Source organism: Dromaius novaehollandiae, chromosome 1, assembly GCF_036370855.1.
Source record: "Dromaius novaehollandiae isolate bDroNov1 chromosome 1, bDroNov1.hap1, whole genome shotgun sequence".
NCBI lineage: Eukaryota > Metazoa > Chordata > Aves > Casuariiformes > Dromaiidae > Dromaius > Dromaius novaehollandiae.
The window spans coordinates 219,213,071-219,227,214 of NC_088098.1; positions in this window are offsets into that span (position 1 = coordinate 219,213,071).

Here is a 14,144-nt window from a genome sequence, read left to right on the forward strand (position 1 = left end):
TAAGCAAATGTCTCTCCTGAGCGTGTCATTATTGGCTTAGTGCACAGCGGGCAACGAATCCGCTTTTCGGACAGCAGCGTGACCAGGCAGGGTTGTCCCCGGGGGCTGGGGCTGTCCCTCTTGGAAATGGGGAGGGCGGGAAGAGTAGGAGGGGTGCTGCGGGCTCCTGGGGGTCGTAGCTTTGCTCAGGATTGGGGCCGGTTAGGCAGCTGCTGGGAGGAGTGGCGGTGCTGGGAGGGCACGGTGCGGAGCTGTCCTGCTGTGCAGCGCAAGGGAAAGTCGACCAGCACCGTTGCTGTCCGAGGACCCTTGAACAGCCACCCCACGGACACCGTGTCACTGCCTCGCAAGGCCACCGCATGCAGGTACGTTTGACTACATCCGGCAGAAGAAATGTAAGCCGAAGGATCAGGGCAAATAGCTGCTTGTCTAGGTTTGTTACCTAGCGACGCACTGGCAAAGCTTTTTATGAACACCCGTACTCGATCGAGTGCGTATTCATTCTGTGAATATTAATTACTGCCAGACCGCGTACGTCACTGATGCTTTAAAGCAAGTCCGTGGCGCTGGGGTAGCACGTGTAGTGGAGGCTAAATGCAATAATACCTCGTTTTGATGTTGTTCTCTTATACGAAAGCACTTGGAGCAGATTAAGACATTTCTCATCCTATTTTGTTTATTGAGTGGACCCTGATACTGGGGAGAAGCTGCCGTGAAGCAGACCTAGTAGTCAGCTTCCTTAGAGAAGGCGTCTTGTCCTGTATTTGAGGGCTTCCGGTACGTTTTGACAGACAGTAGTGAGTGACGGGTTTCCTTTGGACCCCCCGGGGAGCAGAAAGTTCTGCCGGGAAGGCAAAATGTTTCTTGCGGCTGGGTTGGAAGAAGCTGGCTGCTGATGCAAGGCAGTGACAATTCTGGGGAGTCGCGGGAAGTTTTGAAAAGACGGTCGTTCCCTTTGCTAGAAGGCTATGCACTTCGGTTCCTAATAGCTGTAGTAATGAAGCCAGGTAAGCGTTCGGGAGGAGCCCAAGCCACTTTTGCCTAGCGAGTATTTGCAAGGGGGGCAGGAAAGCGCTGCGCCCTGCTCCTTGCTGCCCTCGCGTGTCTGAAAGGCGGCACTGCACGCGGGAGGGGGGCGCGCTCACGGCTGCCCTCGCGTGTCGACAAGGCAGCACTGCAGCCGCCGGCGGCCACCGCTGCGTACGGAGACCGTTGCGGGCAGCCGGCGCACACGTGCGCGCTGCCGGTCGCCGCGTTGGCCGCTACTCTGCGCTCTCTCGGGGACGGGTAAGCGCAGGGGCCGCGCTCGTGCCCCCTGCCCGGTGCTCACGGACCGGGAGCGCTTTTCCCGAGAGGGCTTTTCCTTCTCGGTGCTTCCTGGGGGCGCGGGGACGGGCAGTGCCGTCTCGGAGCTGCTCCGCGGCGCTCTCTCCCCGGGGCAGCCCCAGCGCCTGCTCGCTGAAGCCCGCCGCTCTCTCGGGCGCGGGCAGAGCAGCCTCGGGGCGCTCGCTGCTCGGCCTGAGCGCCGGGGTGGCGCGGCGGGCTGCGGTTGGCGCGCGGGAGCCGGCCGGCTGCAGCGCGGCGCTGCGACCACGCGAGGGTGGGGCCATTGCGGGTCTGGGCTGCCTCGCGCTGCGCTCCCCCCGCCCCTGGCGCTGCGCTCCCCCCGCCCCTGGCGCTGCGCTCCCCCCGCCCCTGGCGCTGCGCTCCCCCCGCCCCTGGCGCTGCGCTCCCCCCGCCCCTGGCGCTGCGCTCCCCCCGCCCCTGGCGCTGCGCTCCCCCGCCCCTCGCGCTGCGCTCCCCCCGCCCCTCGCGCTGCGCTCCCCCCGCCCCTCTCGCGCGGTCCTGGGCCGGCGCACGCGCGGTGCGGCGGCGCGAGCCCTGGGCGGCCGGCGCACGCGCGGTGCGGCGGCGCGAGCCCTGGGCGGCCGGCGCACGCGCGGTGCGGCGGCGCGAGCCCTGGGCGGCCGGCGCAGGCGCGGTGCGGCGGCGCGAGCCCTGGGCGGCCGGCGCAGGCGCGGTGCGGCGGCGCGAGCCCTGGGCGGCCGGCGCACGCGCGGTGCGGCGGCGGGCAAGATGGCGGCGAGCAGGGCGGGTGTTTTCGCTGGACGGCGGCGGGCGAGGGCAGAGGCGGGCTGGAGTCGAGCATGTGGGCGCCGCGGTGAGGCGAGGTGAGGCGAGCGTGCGCCTTCGGGTGGCCGCGGGTGTCGGGCTGTGTCCTGCCAGCCGGGGCCGTCGCTGCGTGGAGGCGGCGGGGCGGGGGGGGGGAGTCGGGCCGGGGTCCGCGCCGCGCGGCGCCGGGTCTGCGCGGCGCCGGGTCTGCCGGAGCGCGGCTCTGACTCTCCCTTTTGCGTGTGTCGCCTGTAGGGCCCCGGTTCCTCCCCAGCGCGGGCCGGGGCGTGCGCTCGCCCCTGCGGACGCAGCCTGGAGGAGTGTGTGGGGGGTGTCTGCGCGGGGGTCTGGATGTCTCTAGCAGCGGCACGGCAGCCTGATGCCTCCTCTCGTCTGGGACGCGGGGTCCTTGGGGAGTTCCCTGCTGCCTCCTCTGGCGTTCTCTGCGAGCTCATAGATCCCTCCACCTCCTCTCCTCCCCCCCCCCCCCGCCCCGCTCCCCTGTCTGGTGGGGTGGGAGACCGGTGGCTGCTCCCGCCGAGCTGAGAGCCACGTAGGGCACCCCTGTGCGCTCACTACGCATCTGGGATGGCACCCCTGCCCTGAGGGCCCCGCAGAGTCCCACCCTTCCTGCAACCAGCCCCCCCAGAGCCATTAAACCACCCACAAATCCTGCCCCAACACCCCCACAGGCCCCAAAACGCCTCTGAGCCCTGCCGCAATGTTGTCACTGACTCCAGACCTTCCCCTGCACTCTGTGCAAGGCCCCAAACATTCCTCAAACTGCTGCGAGACCCAGTGCCCGCAGCAGTGAGGCGTTCTAACAAAGATGGGGTGCGATCTGCGTCTCCGCCTCGACTCAGTCCCGCTTTAGAGAAACAGGAACTTAGAGCACTTCCTGGTGAAGAGTGTTGACGGGTGAATGTGCGGATGACAAAGAGACTTTTCTCTCTTTTCTTCTGAGCCGCCTCTCAGAAGCCTCTGTGTGTGCACGATGTGGCTGATCTGGGATAATCGTGCTGTGCGCAGTGCTTAAGGAGAACATTGCCCTAAAATGGAGGGCTAAGGAATAGCCTAAAAAACCTAAAAGGCTCGGGAAGAGCCAAAGAGAACACCGATGGGCTCTGGGAAGCCCCAGTGATGCTAGCGAAAACAGCGTGGCTTTTAGGCACCTCCTCAGAGCAGCAGCAATGTCTCGCTCCAGCCTATGGGACAATGGGGACTCTTAATTACCGCCTTGAATTACCACAAGTGTTGCAAAAGCAGAAGGGACTAGGGAGCATGCAGAGCAGGTTATGGACTATATGTCAAGTTTAAACAAGCAACAAGCCCCTCTGCAAACAGAAACAGGTTTAGCCCTAAGTAATAGACGAAGGTAGCTGTGAGTAACGTGAAGCGAAGCGGTGACGTCAGTCACCCCGAAAGCCTCGGAGAAGCGGTCTGAAAATCTGGTACCCTCGCGGCCTCGGCAGTCTTTTTGGTTTGTTTGGCAGGGTAGCCCACCGAAGGGGGACATCTCGAAGAGCAGCAGCAAGACCTGGGGATCCGGTGGTTCATTTTGGTCGTCGCCTGTGAGGCCAGCATGCAAGAGTAAGAGGAAGCTAGGAGCAGTCTCAAAAAGGTAATAGGTCTGAAAGGGAGACAGGCAAATCGAGGGCTGTCGTTCCTCCACATAGTTAAAGACCGAGAGAGTTGTCGGTTAAGCGCATGCATACGAGGGTTTGCGAACAGTAACAATAACACTGAAGCGGAATAAAAATAAGGTTTCGTGGAAGATGGCGTTAGGAAGGTATTAGGCGACGTGCCCGCCTGCCTAATAACCTAGCCCTAATTGCTGTGTGTAACGTTTCCAGACCGTTTACCCTGCAACGTATGGTGCAAAGTGCCGTATTAAGACCTTTCCCTTAAGGAAAAGAAGAAGAAAAAAAGAAAAAAAAGGGGGAAAAAGAAAACAGGGTAAAGAGAAAAAGATCATGCATAAACCTAAGCGTTTCACTGGAAGTAAAACGCGAGTTTATCGCTTCCTTACAGAGATGGAACCAAGGACAGCAAATGCTGACGAGGAGAAGAGACGGACGAGCGTTTGCTTGCGGTTAATACCGAAGGGACGGGATGAAACAAGGAAGCCAGAATGCAGCGGCCCCTCGATATCACCAGGAACTGCTACAGGAGGAGGCGTTCTGGCACGGGTAACTAGGGTAAGTATGGCTAATGACCGTTAGCAGTTATTTTGGCCTCCCCGAGGCAGCGCTGAGGACTAAGTAACCTGAGGGGCTCTGGCCTGGGTTGGGGCAGAAGTGCAGGCAGGCGGGATCAGGCATTTTCCTCTCAGCTCTCCGAGCTGAATCCTAGCCCTGAAGGAAAAAGCACTGGGGGGAGGCTACTCGGACACCTGCCACGTCGAGGGCAGGGGCAGGAGCTGACCCTTCCCCGACGGACGGACGGACAGACGCTGGTGCGGCGGTGACTCTTTGGATATCGTAGGTAAGGGGAGGCACGCTGGTGCCGAGCTCCAGGGCGGTTTGCCTGAACACGATGCCTGAGGCAGGAGGTTATGCATTGTGTCCGGGGCTGGGAGCTGGTCCCCGAGTCCCATGTACTTGGGAGTGCCTGCGCTTGCCAGGGAGCCCGGTGCTGTTCCCAGAGCTGCGGGGAATTTCCCTTGCGTTGCCTGGACCCTCGGGGCTCTTGGGGGTGTTTCCCCTCATCGCGAGGGCTGCCAGAGCCCCTCCAGGGCTGCGTGAGGTCCCCGAACCGCTCCCGGATTTGCTTTTGGCACTCCGCAGTGTCGCTCGTGTGCCTGGGGCAGCCTGCAGGCGCCATCCTGTCAGCCGCGTTGAGCCCTGCGGCGTGCCTGGTGACCCCTCTGGTGTGCGCCAAGGCCCTTCCTCTGTATTTTGGTCTGCCCCAGAGCCCTGCACTTGCCCTCTGATGCCCTCGGGGACCCCTCAGTTCACATTCTGGGTTGCCCCCGAGCCCTCTGCGTGCCTTTCGGTGCGCCCCGTGGCCCCGTGTGTGTTTTGCGGCACGCCGCAGAGGTCTCTGTTTAGCTTTTTCTCCTGTCCTGGAGTTTTCTGGGTGCTTCTGGGTGTGCCCCAGGGCCCTCCTTTTGGTGCCCCCCGAGTCACTCTGTTTGCTCTATCGTTGTTCTTTTTTTTTTTTTTTTTCTTTTTTTCTTGACTTGTGTTGCACCCAGAGCTCTCGATTTGTTCTCTTGTGCTCCGCATACTCCCCTTTCCGCACTCTACACCCCAGGCAGGGCTCTCCCTTCAGCTCTCAGCAAGCTGCTGTCAGGAGAGTGGGGGTGCCTCTGCTGCCCTGGCAGCCCCAGCTGTCCCTGAAGGGGCTGATGGCCAGGCCCCCTGCCCAGTTCCTGCAGGCCCACAGCTGCGGGCCCTGGGGCTGGGATGAATGCCAGGGGGAGCTGGGTGGCAGGACAGGCCCCAGGTGGGGCTGATGGCAAGGGCAGGCCCACATTTGGGGGCTGGGGCCGCAGTTGGGGGGAGCTGGCGCTGGGGCAGGAGCTGGGCAGCGGAGCTGCCACGGAGCACGGCCCTTTGGGCCCAGCCCGGCGGCCGCCCCGCGGAGGAGGTGAGCGGGGCCGGGGGAGGCGCGCTGCAGGCTGCGGGTCCCGCATGTGCCGGGGGTCCCGGCGGCTGGGAGCGTCCCGGGGCCACGGAGGCGGGGGGAGGAAGGGGGTGCGCCGGGGCTGTGGTGCGGTTTACTGCGCGGTCGGAGGAGTGCGGGGGGGGAGTCTCCTGTGTCAGCTCGGGAGCGTGTCGGGGAGCGGGGGGAGGAGGGTCGTGGAGGGGCGGGGGCAGTGTCGGAGCTGAGGCGGGGCCAGTCGCGGGGGTGTCGGGGGAGCCCCGGGCCGGTGGTGGGGCCGGCGGGGCCGCGCTCGGGGCTCTGCGGCCGTTTCCGGGGGGACAGGGGGGAAGGGGAAGGGGGGCGGGACGGAAAGGAACGGAATGTGCCGAGGGTCAAAGGTGCCCCAGCGCTGCGGGTGGGGGGCGGGAGTTGGGGTGCGGGACTGCGGGGAGCCGTAGCTTTCGGCGCGGCATGCCGGGAGCAGTAGTCTTCCGGCACTGGGCTTCCGGTGGGGGCCTGTTTGTTCTGAGCGCGGCATGCTGGGAGCGGTAGTCTTCCGGCACTGGGCTTCCGGGCCGCCCTTTTCGCGTGCACGGTATGCTGGGAGGTGTAGTCTTCTCAGGCGGGGCTACTGGGTGACCATGCTGCGCCTCTCGAGGTGGCCCCGCGGGGGGGGCGGCGGCGGCAGGTCCCTGCCAGCGGGGTTCCCAGCAGGCGGCCGCGTGGCAGGCCAGGAGCTGTAGTGCCCGCTGGGTCTGTTCCTTACTGGACATGTGTCACTCACGCCTGAGTCCCCACAGGTCACGGGGGACAGTGGAATGCCCCTGTTTTTCCCCGGTACAGGGCAGGAAGTGTTTTCCATCTCCGATGGTGTTGCAAGACAACCTTGGAAGCTCAGAAAGAGTGTTCCTGCTGTTTGAACTAGGCAGATGAGGAGAACCCCCCCCCCCCCCCCAATTTCCTGGGAGGAAATAATTCTTTAATCAAGGCCATGCTAGAAGTGCTAAAGCCTTAAAGAAATAGTAAATCAAAATGTTTTGTTTTCTATGTAGACGTTGCCGATTTAGCAAAGGAATTCGAGGTATCCCCGGACTGAACTGTCCTCATTATAATACAAGAAAATCACGCCCATAGGTCAGAAAGACCTGTGCCCGGGTGAAGACCCCTCCCCTGAGCATGCGTAGTTTTAAAATGGTGTGTAAGCAATATTAGAATTGTATGTAAATCACTAACCAACCGGTGTAAGAGGGAAAGTTGCAAACCTTGCAACTTGTATAAATGCTACTTGGAAAGCCGGGGGGGGGGGGGGGGAAGTTGCGCTTGATTTGTGGGGAAAACACCGAGCAGCCAGGCTTGCACAACTCTGAAATAAATAAGCAAATGTCTCTCCTGAGCGTGTCATTATTGGCTTAGTGCACAGCGGGCAACGAATCCGCTTTTCGGACAGCAGCGTGACCAGGCAGGGTTGTCCCCGGGGGCTGGGGCTGTCCCTCTTGGAAATGGGGAGGGCGGGAAGAGTAGGAGGGGTGCTGCGGGCTCCTGGGGGTCGTAGCTTTGCTCAGGATTGGGGCCGGTTAGGCAGCTGCTGGGAGGAGTGGCGGTGCTGGGAGGGCACGGTGCGGAGCTGTCCTGCTGTGCAGCGCAAGGGAAAGTCGACCAGCACCGTTGCTGTCCAAGGACCCTTGAACAGCCACCCCACGGACACCGTGTCACTGCCTCGCAAGGCCACCGCATGCAGGTACGTTTGACTACATCCGGCAGAAGAAATGTAAGCCGAAGGATCAGGGCAAATAGCTGCTTGTCTAGGTTTGTTACCTAGCGACGCACTGGCAAAGCTTTTTATGAACACCCGTACTCGATCGAGTGCGTATTCATTCTGTGAATATTAATTACTGCCAGACCGCGTACGTCACTGATGCTTTAAAGCAAGTCCGTGGCGCTGGGGTAGCACGTGTAGTGGAGGCTAAATGCAATAATACCTCGTTTTGATGTTGTTCTCTTATACGAAAGCACTTGGAGCAGATTAAGACATTTCTCATCCTATTTTGTTTATTGAGTGGACCCTGATACTGGGGAGAAGCTGCCGTGAAGCAGACCTAGTAGTCAGCTTCCTTAGAGAAGGCGTCTTGTCCTGTATTTGAGGGCTTCCGGTACGTTTTGACAGACAGTAGTGAGTGACGGGTTTCCTTTGGACCCCCCGGGGAGCAGAAAGTTCTGCCGGGAAGGCAAAATGTTTCTTGCGGCTGGGTTGGAAGAAGCTGGCTGCTGATGCAAGGCAGTGACAATTCTGGGGAGTCGCGGGAAGTTTTGAAAAGACGGTCGTTCCCTTTGCTAGAAGGCTATGCACTTCGGTTCCTAATAGCTGTAGTAATGAAGCCAGGTAAGCGTTCGGGAGGAGCCCAAGCCACTTTTGCCTAGCGAGTATTTGCAAGGGGGGCAGGAAAGCGCTGCGCCCTGCTCCTTGCTGCCCTCGCGTGTCTGAAAGGCGGCACTGCACGCGGGAGGGGGGCGCGCATGCGCATTGCGTTCCGGCGCGCTCACGGCTGCCCTCGCGTGTCGACAAGGCAGCACTGCAGCCGCCGGCGGCCACCGCTGCGTACGGAGACCGTTGCGGGCAGCCGGCGCACACGTGCGCGCTGCCGGTCGCCGCGTTGGCCGCTACTCTGCGCTCTCTCGGGGACGGGTAAGCGCAGGGGCCGCGCTCGTGCCCCCTGCCCGGTGCTCACGGACCGGGAGCGCTTTTCCCGAGAGGGCTTTTCCTTCTCGGTGCTTCCTGGGGGCGCGGGGACGGGCAGTGCCGTCTCGGAGCTGCTCCGCGGCGCTCTCTCCCCGGGGCAGCCCCAGCGCCTGCTCGCTGATGCCCGCCGCTCTCTCGGGCGCGGGCAGAGCAGCCTCGGGGCGCTCGCTGCTCGGCCTGAGCGCCGGGGTGGCGCGGCGGGCTGCGGTTGGCGCGCGGGAGCCGGCCGGCTGCAGCGCGGCGCTGCGACCACGCGAGGGTGGGGCCATTGCGGGTCTGGGCTGCCTCGCGCTGCGCTCCCCCGCCCCTCGCGCTGCGCTCCCCCGCCCCTCGCGCTGCGCTCCCCCGCCCCTCGCGCTGCGCTCCCCCCGCCCCTCGCGCTGCGCTCCCCCCGCCCCTCTCGCGCGGTCCTGGGCCGGCGCACGCGCGGTGCGGCGGCGCGAGCCCTGGGCGGCCGGCGCACGCGCGGTGCGGCGGCGCGAGCCCTGGGCGGCCGGCGCACGCGCGGTGCGGCGGCGCGAGCCCTGGGCGGCCGGCGCAGGCGCGGTGCGGCGGCGCGAGCCCTGGGCGGCCGGCGCAGGCGCGGTGCGGCGGCGCGAGCCCTGGGCGGCCGGCGCACGCGCGGTGCGGCGGCGGGCAAGATGGCGGCGAGCAGGGCGGGTGTTTTCGCTGGACGGCGGCGGGCGAGGGCAGAGGCGGGCTGGAGTCGAGCATGTGGGCGCCGCGGTGAGGCGAGGTGAGGCGAGCGTGCGCCTTCGGGTGGCCGCGGGTGTCGGGCTGTGTCCTGCCAGCCGGGGCCGTCGCTGCGTGGAGGCGGCGGGGCGGGGGGGGGGAGTCGGGCCGGGGTCCGCGCCGCGCGGCGCCGGGTCTGCGCGGCGCCGGGTCTGCCGGAGCGCGGCTCTGACTCTCCCTTTTGCGTGTGTCGCCTGTAGGGCCCCGGTTCCTCCCCAGCGCGGGCCGGGGCGTGCGCTCGCCCCTGCGGACGCAGCCTGGAGGAGTGTGTGGGGGGTGTCTGCGCGGGGGTCTGGATGTCTCTAGCAGCGGCACGGCAGCCTGATGCCTCCTCTCGTCTGGGACGCGGGGTCCTTGGGGAGTTCCCTGCTGCCTCCTCTGGCGTTCTCTGCGAGCTCATAGATCCCTCCACCTCCTCTCCTCCCCCCCCCCCCCGCCCCGCTCCCCTGTCTGGTGGGGTGGGAGACCGGTGGCTGCTCCCGCCGAGCTGAGAGCCACGTAGGGCACCCCTGTGCGCTCACTACGCATCTGGGATGGCACCCCTGCCCTGAGGGCCCCGCAGAGTCCCACCCTTCCTGCAACCAGCCCCCCCAGAGCCATTAAACCACCCACAAATCCTGCCCCAACACCCCCACAGGCCCCAAAACGCCTCTGAGCCCTGCCGCAATGTTGTCACTGACTCCAGACCTTCCCCTGCACTCTGTGCAAGGCCCCAAACATTCCTCAAACTGCTGCGAGACCCAGTGCCCGCAGCAGTGAGGCGTTCTAACAAAGATGGGGTGCGATCTGCGTCTCCGCCTCGACTCAGTCCCGCTTTAGAGAAACAGGAACTTAGAGCACTTCCTGGTGAAGAGTGTTGACGGGTGAATGTGCGGATGACAAAGAGACTTTTCTCTCTTTTCTTCTGAGCCGCCTCTCAGAAGCCTCTGTGTGTGCACGATGTGGCTGATCTGGGATAATCGTGCTGTGCGCAGTGCTTAAGGAGAACATTGCCCTAAAATGGAGGGCTAAGGAATAGCCTAAAAAACCTAAAAGGCTCGGGAAGAGCCAAAGAGAACACCGATGGGCTCTGGGAAGCCCCAGTGATGCTAGCGAAAACAGCGTGGCTTTTAGGCACCTCCTCAGAGCAGCAGCAATGTCTCGCTCCAGCCTATGGGACAATGGGGACTCTTAATTACCGCCTTGAATTACCACAAGTGTTGCAAAAGCAGAAGGGACTAGGGAGCATGCAGAGCAGGTTATGGACTATATGTCAAGTTTAAACAAGCAACAAGCCCCTCTGCAAACAGAAACAGGTTTAGCCCTAAGTAATAGACGAAGGTAGCTGTGAGTAACGTGAAGCGAAGCGGTGACGTCAGTCACCCCGAAAGCCTCGGAGAAGCGGTCTGAAAATCTGGTACCCTCGCGGCCTCGGCAGTCTTTTTGGTTTGTTTGGCAGGGTAGCCCACCGAAGGGGGACATCTCGAAGAGCAGCAGCAAGACCTGGGGATCCGGTGGTTCATTTTGGTCGTCGCCTGTGAGGCCAGCATGCAAGAGTAAGAGGAAGCTAGGAGCAGTCTCAAAAAGGTAATAGGTCTGAAAGGGAGACAGGCAAATCGAGGGCTGTCGTTCCTCCACATAGTTAAAGACCGAGAGAGTTGTCGGTTAAGCGCATGCATACGAGGGTTTGCGAACAGTAACAATAACACTGAAGCGGAATAAAAATAAGGTTTCGTGGAAGATGGCGTTAGGAAGGTATTAGGCGACGTGCCCGCCTGCCTAATAACCGAGCCCTAATTGCTGTGTGTAACGTTTCCAGACCGTTTACCCTGCAACGTATGGTGCAAAGTGCCGTATTAAGACCTTTCCCTTAAGGAAAAGAAGAAGAAAAAAAGAAAAAAAAGGGGGAAAAAGAAAACAGGGTAAAGAGAAAAAGATCATGCATAAACCTAAGCGTTTCACTGGAAGTAAAACGCGAGTTTATCGCTTCCTTACAGAGATGGAACCAAGGACAGCAAATGCTGACGAGGAGAAGAGACGGACGAGCGTTTGCTTGCGGTTAATACCGAAGGGACGGGATGAAACAAGGAAGCCAGAATGCAGCGGCCCCTCGATATCACCAGGAACTGCTACAGGAGGAGGCGTTCTGGCACGGGTAACTAGGGTAAGTATGGCTAATGACCGTTAGCAGTTATTTTGGCCTCCCCGAGGCAGCGCTGAGGACTAAGTAACCTGAGGGGCTCTGGCCTGGGTTGGGGCAGAAGTGCAGGCAGGCGGGATCAGGCATTTTCCTCTCAGCTCTCCGAGCTGAATCCTAGCCCTGAAGGAAAAAGCACTGGGGGGAGGCTACTCGGACACCTGCCACGTCGAGGGCAGGGGCAGGAGCTGACCCTTCCCCGACGGACGGACGGACAGACGCTGGTGCGGCGGTGACTCTTTGGATATCGTAGGTAAGGGGAGGCACGCTGGTGCCGAGCTCCAGGGCGGTTTGCCTGAACACGATGCCTGAGGCAGGAGGTTATGCATTGTGTCCGGGGCTGGGAGCTGGTCCCCGAGTCCCATGTACTTGGGAGTGCCTGCGCTTGCCAGGGAGCCCGGTGCTGTTCCCAGAGCTGCGGGGAATTTCCCTTGCGTTGCCTGGACCCTCGGGGCTCTTGGGGGTGTTTCCCCTCATCGCGAGGGCTGCCAGAGCCCCTCCAGGGCTGCGTGAGGTCCCCGAACCGCTCCCGGATTTGCTTTTGGCACTCCGCAGTGTCGCTCGTGTGCCTGGGGCAGCCTGCAGGCGCCATCCTGTCAGCCGCGTTGAGCCCTGCGGCGTGCCTGGTGACCCCTCTGGTGTGCGCCAAGGCCCTTCCTCTGTATTTTGGTCTGCCCCAGAGCCCTGCACTTGCCCTCTGATGCCCTCGGGGACCCCTCAGTTCACATTCTGGGTTGCCCCCGAGCCCTCTGCGTGCCTTTCGGTGCGCCCCGTGGCCCCGTGTGTGTTTTGCGGCACGCCGCAGAGGTCTCTGTTTAGCTTTTTCTCCTGTCCTGGAGTTTTCTGGGTGCTTCTGGGTGTGCCCCAGGGCCCTCCTTTTGGTGCCCCCCGAGTCACTCTGTTTGCTCTATCGTTGTTCTTTTTTTTTTTTTTTTTCTTTTTTTCTTGACTTGTGTTGCACCCAGAGCTCTCGATTTGTTCTCTTGTGCTCCGCATACTCCCCTTTCCGCACTCTACACCCCAGGCAGGGCTCTCCCTTCAGCTCTCAGCAAGCTGCTGTCAGGAGAGTGGGGGTGCCTCTGCTGCCCTGGCAGCCCCAGCTGTCCCTGAAGGGGCTGATGGCCAGGCCCCCTGCCCAGTTCCTGCAGGCCCACAGCTGCGGGCCCTGGGGCTGGGATGAATGCCAGGGGGAGCTGGGTGGCAGGACAGGCCCCAGGTGGGGCTGATGGCAAGGGCAGGCCCACATTTGGGGGCTGGGGCCGCAGTTGGGGGGAGCTGGCGCTGGGGCAGGAGCTGGGCAGCGGAGCTGCCACGGAGCACGGCCCTTTGGGCCCAGCCCGGCGGCCGCCCCGCGGAGGAGGTGAGCGGGGCCGGGGGAGGCGCGCTGCAGGCTGCGGGTCCCGCATGTGCCGGGGGTCCCGGCGGCTGGGAGCGTCCCGGGGCCACGGAGGCGGGGGGAGGAAGGGGGTGCGCCGGGGCTGTGGTGCGGTTTACTGCGCGGTCGGAGGAGTGCGGGGGGGGAGTCTCCTGTGTCAGCTCGGGAGCGTGTCGGGGAGCGGGGGGAGGAGGGTCGTGGAGGGGCGGGGGCAGTGTCGGAGCTGAGGCGGGGCCAGTCGCGGGGGTGTCGGGGGAGCCCCGGGCCGGTGGTGGGGCCGGCGGGGCCGCGCTCGGGGCTCTGCGGCCGTTTCCGGGGGGACAGGGGGGAAGGGGAAGGGGGGCGGGACGGAAAGGAACGGAATGTGCCGAGGGTCAAAGGTGCCCCAGCGCTGCGGGTGGGGGGCGGGAGTTGGGGTGCGGGACTGCGGGGAGCCGTAGCTTTCGGCGCGGCATGCCGGGAGCAGTAGTCTTCCGGCACTGGGCTTCCGGTGGGGCCTGTTTGTTCTGAGCGCGGCATGCTGGGAGCGGTAGTCTTCCGGCACTGGGCTTCCGGGCGGCCATGTTGCTTGGCATGGCATGCCGGGAGCAGTAGTCTTCCGGCACTGGGCTTCCGGGCCGCCCTTTTCGCGTGCACGGTATGCTGGGAGGTGTAGTCTTCTCAGGCGGGGCTACTGGGTGACCATGCTGCGCCTCTCGAGGTGGCCCCGCGGGGGGGGCGGCGGCGGCAGGTCCCTGCCAGCGGGGTTCCCAGCGGGTGGCCGCGTGGCAGGCCAGGAGCTGTAGTGCCCGCTGGGTCTGTTCCTTACTGGACGTGTGTCACTCACGCCTGAGTCCCCACAGGTCACGGGGGACAGTGGAATGCCCCTGTTTTTCCCCGGTACAGGGCAGGAAGTGTTTTCCATCTCCGATGGTGTTGCAAGACAACCTTGGAAGCTCAGAAAGAGTGTTCCTGCTGTTTAAACTAGGCAGATGAGGAGGAACCCCCCCCCCCCCCATTTCCTGGGAGGAAATAATTCTTTAATCAAGGCCATGCTAGAAGTGCTAAAGCCTTAAAGAAATAGTAAATCAAAATGTTTTGTTTTCTATGTAGACGTTGCCAATTTAGCAAAGGAATTCGAGGTATCCCCGAACTGAACTGTCCTCATTATAATACAAGAAAATCACGCCCATAGGTCAGAAAGACCTGTGCCCGGGTGAAGACCCCTCCCCTGAGCATGCGTAGTTTTAAAATGGTGTGTAAGCAATATTAGAATTGTATGTAAATCACTAACCAACCGGTGTAAGAGGGAAAGTTGCAAACCTTGCAACTTGTATAAATGCTACTTGGAAAGCCGGGGCGGGGGGGGGAAGTTGCGCTTGATTTGTGGGGAAAACACCGAGCAGCCAGGCTTGCACAACTGAAATAAATAAGCAAATGTCTCT